The following is a 5569-nucleotide window of genomic DNA, read 5'->3' on the forward strand; positions in this document are numbered from 1 at the left end:
AACTCCATTATTAGAATATTTTAAAAGGACAAATATGTGTTGACACTGATTAATATAAATCTACAAAGAGAATGCTTGAGCTCCTCTATGTTGTTTTAATTGCTTTCATTTTTCATTGAGAACTTTTGGTTAAAATTGCATATCTTGTGTTTTGTTTATCAATTTCCCTAACTCAAACTTCCATTTTCTTAACATAAACAATTAATTTTCAGCAATCAATAAACTCAATAAATTAGAATTTTCTGATGAGGGACATTTATTCCAGTGACTCTTAAGCTTACCAGAAATTCCTTTCTCCCAGGCTCCTATTTACAGAACTACCAGGGACTAATTTAGCAGTTTAGACATGTTTTAATACCAAAATTACCCAAAAAAGATAAATGAGTATAAATGAGAAAACATGAAAAGTAGAACCTTGGAGAGCAGAACAGAGTAGGTACGAATTCTGAGAAGCGAAAACACATCTGCCTTTAAGTAAACACCAAGAAATTTCAGTTGAGATAATTTTACAGCGATAAGATTATATTAAGCGCCAAGGACCAACATGTTGTAACCAGTGCTGTAGATATCTCTGTTCCATTTCAGTGAGCGAAAGCATCTATTTAACTGCCCGAGTTTTTGTGGTTACTGTTGCTGCTGTGCTGGCGGTGGTAGTTGCCGTAATAAATCTGTATACACGATCGCTTTTGAAAAATGACCTAATTTCAAACTGAATGGAAACATAAAACCTGCAGATTTAAGAAAAAATGAAAATTTTGAAAATACTGCTATGGTTTTCTTTGGAGGCAAATAAGATTAAAAAACAAAAGCACATGTTCGCTATCTTATATGGTAATGGTTTCATGTTTTTTCAAAGCATTTCAGACTGTACACTGTAAATATGTATGGTTTATTGTATGTCAGTTTTACCTCAATGAAACTGCTTAGGAAAAAAAAAAACAGGCACACCAGAGTCTCTAATACGAAACTGCCTTGAGTTCTTATTCTTCATAGCAGTTACCTTTGTCTTGTCTTTGAAAATATGACAAAAAACTTGCCAGTTACTCACATATGCAGATCCTTTGACTGGCTTTATACTGCAATGCACACCATAATGGAGGTTTGTAGCTGTGATGAAAGAGTAAATGGTCGTGGTAATGCAAATACCATTTTATATAGCATAATTGTCTCTTGAGTAAAAGTCAAGAATTTTAAACATTTTATGACAATTTCATATTCATTGAAATAAATTATAGTCAGTGTGATCATCTAAAGGCAGATCAGCCAGAGTGCAGATTGACAACAGTAAAATAGTAAGAGTATTTCATTTGTGTAAATAATTTAAATTATTAAATCCTTGGAGATAGCATGTTGAGTGAAATAAGCCAGTCACAAAAGATCAAATATTGTATGATCTCACTGATAGGAAATTATTAGAATAAGTAAACTTAGAGTCAGAATCTAGAGTTACCAGGGGATGGAGTGGGTGTAGGAAACAAGGAGGTAATGCTTAAAATATAGAGAGTTTCTATTTGGGACCATGTAAATGTTTTGCTAAAGATTGATGTTGATGGTAGTACAACACTCTGAATGTAATTAGTAACACTGAAATACCTATCTTAAATGTATATCCACATTATATAATATCTATATTAATTATATCCTTATTAAATATATAGTTATACATAAATATGAAAATTAGAAATGCTAGGTTGTATGTATGTTACCAGAATTAAAATTTTTAAAAAATTCATGAACCGCATAATGCAGTGAACTTTATAAGGGAAACTGTTCTAGTTCGCTAGCTGCTGGAATGCAATATACCAGAAACGGAATGGCTTTTAACAAGGGGAATTTAATAAGTTGCAAGTTTACAGTTCTAAGGCCGAGAAAATGTCCCAATTAAAACAAGTCTATAGAAATGTCCAATCAAAGGCATCCAGGGAAAGATACCTTGGTTCAAGAAGGCCGATGAAGTTCAGGCTCTCTCTCTCAAGTGAGATGGCACATGGCGAACACAGTCAGGGCTTCTCTCTCGGCTGGAAGGGCACATGGCGAATACGGTGTGATCTGCTAGCTTTGTCTCCTGGCTTCCTGTTTCATGAAGCTCCCCGGGAGGCGTTTTCCTTCTTCATCTCCAAAGGTGCTGGCTGGTGGCCTCTCTGCTTCATGGTGCTGCAGCATTCTCTGCTCTCTCTCTGAGTCTCTCTGAATGTCTAAAATGTTTCCTCTTTTATAGGACTTCAGAAACTAATCAAGACCCACTCAAATGAGTGGAGACATGTCATCCCCTAATCCAGTTTAACAACCATTCTTAACTAAATCACATCAACCAGGGAGATGATCTCATTACAGTTTCAAATATACAGTACTGAATAGGGATTATTCTACCTTTAAGAAATGAGATTTATATTAAAACATGGCTTTTCTTAGGGGGCATACTTCCTTTCAAACCAGCACAGAAACCATGGACTATTATTCATAATACAATTGTAAAATGTACTTTCATAAATTGTGACAAACATCCCACACCAATGCAAGGTGTTAATAGTGAGTGGTATATACAAATCCTATATTTTATGCAGGATTATTCTGAAACCTACAACTTCTCTAACAGCAACAAGAATGACAAAAAATACAGTGAAAATAATTAGTATAAAGTATATTGCTCCAAATTGTAAAACATAGGATGATATATTGTGTCTATTTCAGCATGAGACTACTCCTTGAGGTGACCAACTTATTTATGTTGGACTGCAGGCAACTCGATGAATTTTTTCAGCTTTATGGAGGAATAGAAAAGAGTATGGTTTGGTGAACACATTAGTTCATAGAAAAACAACCTTGAATAGAATCTATTTCATGGTAGTTGGGGATAAAGAGAAGAGAATACAGGCCTGGAAGGCTATAACTCTGATTTACAGGTCACAGATCCTGGAAATGACAGATATTACCTAAAAGTCATTTCAGTACACAATTTATGCTTCTTGTAAATTTGAAAGATCAATATCAGCGCTTATGTTAATGGGATTATAATGTAACCTTAATCAAAATATTAGATTGAACTAAATGAAATTGCCACTTTGATACATCAAAAATGGTTGGATATTGGGACATTTCTCCTAACTCCTTGTGAGTTTGAGGATGGGGTTGAACCACTAAAGCTTAATGACACAATGTGGTCCTTCAGTGAAGAAACAGACTTCTCAACTCCACTTCCTCAACCTACTCATTCATGCTCCCTCTTACAGAAGAAAAAAGTGATTCTCTTTCTGCTTAAGTCTATGTCCATTTGTGGATCTTATCCTTTTTTGTTTATTGAAGAATATTCCTTACTCAAGTGTTAGGGGACATCTGTCTTCCTTTCTTTGTCATCACCTAATCTCTGAGTTCCTTTCAACATTTTGGAAATCCTCATCTCATGAGAGAGGGAGAGAGTCTACTCCCCTACTATTAAAGATAGTTGCTTTCCAGCCCGTAAAGAGATTGTGTCAGGTTCTTAATACAGCTTTTCTTACTTTAAAAATACATTGAAAACAAGTTTTCATACATTAAAATTTTGTATGCATGATTTTATGAGTTTTACAAATGCAAGGATTTATGCATCAACTATTACTAAAGATATTCTTAATAATTCCATTGTCTTCAAAGATTTCTCTTGAAATACACCCTTGTAATCAAGCACTTTCCTTCATTTTTAGCCCCCTGAGAACCAGTGACCTCATTTCCTTCTCTATAATTTTGCTTTTGCAGGAATGTCATAAAAATGGAGCCATGCTGTGGTGGTTTGAAGCTGTATATATGTTCTTAAATTTATAACTTCCTGTGTATCCTCTTAAATTAATACATTCCTGTGGATGTAGACTCATTATAAATAGTACTTCTGATGAGGCTGCTTCAATGAGACCCACCTCATTCAGGATGGGAAATAATCCTATTACTGGAGGTCTTTATAAATGGTATGAATACAGAGAGAGAGACAGAGCGAAAGAAATGGAAAGAAGGAGGTGAAATCAAGGAAACCTGGAAGAAAAAGGGAAACACCAGTAGGTGCCGCCATGTGCCTTTTCATAAGGCAGAGGAGCCAAGGATCACCAGCAGCTGGTCTTTGGGAAGAGAGCATTGCCATCATGATGACTGTATTTGGACATTTTCTCTTCATCAAACTGTGAGCTAATTAATTACCAACTAATTTAAGCCAACTAATTTCATGGTATCAGCTTTCAACAGCCTGTGAAATGCCAGGGGAGAGCACGAATACAGCCCTCCACCACCACACATCATGCAGTCGAGTTTTCCACATTTGGGGAAATTGCAGGGGTCAGCACATCTGGAGTGCAATGGATAAACCTTGTCCTGGGAAAACCACCTATGTGATCATGGTTTCTCCCCTGCCAAGAAAGTATTGCTAACACTTTTTATTGTCTATCTTTTTATTATAGAAATTTTAGTAGATGGGAGGTGGTCTCCCATTATAGTTTTTATTTTAATTTCTCTAATGACTATTGATGGTAAGCATCCTTTCATGTGCTTGTTGTCTATTTATATATCTTCTTTGGAGAAATGTCTACTCAGATGCTGTGTCAGTTTGAAAGTATTATGAACCCAAGAAAAGCCATGTTTTAATTCTGATACAATCTTGTGGGGGGCAGCTGTTTCTCTGAATCCTGATCCAAGACCATGGGCCAGGAATTTTTTATTGGATTATCTTCATGGAGATGTGACACGATGTGTAGATGTGACTCCACCAATTCCAGGCGTGTCTAGATTAAAAGAGGAAACATTTTGGGGAGAGTCAGAAATGACAGAGCCAACAGAAACTTCACAGCAGAGCTGACACAGATGCCAACACTTGGAGAACAGAAATACGGAAGTTTGGAGAAGCTTGGAGCCCAGCAGACATTTCCATGAGATGTTCAGCAAGCCAGAACCTGCAGACACCAAAGGGAAGCCAAAATTATCTAATTTTTATTTTGTCACTTGTGCTTCTGCTGTCAATATGTAAGAAAGCATTTCCTAATCCAAAGTCTTGAAGATTTATGTTTATTTTCTTCTATGACTTTTATAGTTTGAGCTCTTATATTTAATTACATGATCAATATTGAGTTAATTTTTATGCAGTGTGTGAGGAAGTCCAGCCTTATTATTTTTCGTGGGGATATTTAGGTTTTCCAATACCATCTATTACAAAGACTATTCCTTCTCTATTGAATTCTTCTGGAAAATATACCAAATATATTTGGGTAAATATACTAAAAGTTAATTGACCCATAAATGTGGTGGTCTGTTTATGAACTCACAATTCTATCCCATTACTTGATATATTTATTCTTATGCTAGTTCTACCCTCTTGATTATTATAGCTTTGTAGTAATTTAGGAAATCAAGGAGCCTGAGTCCACTCACTTTACTCTTTTTCAAGATTGTTAACTTACCGGATCCTTTGCATTTCCAAATGACCTTTAGATCAGTTTGTCAATTTGTGCACAAAAAAGATAGCTGGTATTTTTATGTTGGTTGCATTAAATATGTAACTCAATTTTGAGAATATTGCCCTCTTAAAACTATTGCCTTCCAATTCATAAAAATT

General features: G+C 35.4%; 1 non-coding gene across 1 annotated transcript; it reads right to left on the reverse strand.

The window, feature by feature from the left end:
• Positions 1-4221: 4221 nt before the first annotated feature.
• Positions 4222-4385, reverse strand: LOC143670082 (U1 spliceosomal RNA). Its single transcript, XR_013169263.1, has one exon. It is a non-coding gene; the product is annotated as a U1 spliceosomal RNA (small nuclear RNA).
• Between the last annotated feature and the right edge of the window lie 1184 nt (positions 4386-5569).

The sequence above is a fragment of the Tamandua tetradactyla genome, chromosome 26 (genome assembly GCF_023851605.1).
Source record: "Tamandua tetradactyla isolate mTamTet1 chromosome 26, mTamTet1.pri, whole genome shotgun sequence".
Taxonomy (NCBI): domain Eukaryota; kingdom Metazoa; phylum Chordata; class Mammalia; order Pilosa; family Myrmecophagidae; genus Tamandua; species Tamandua tetradactyla.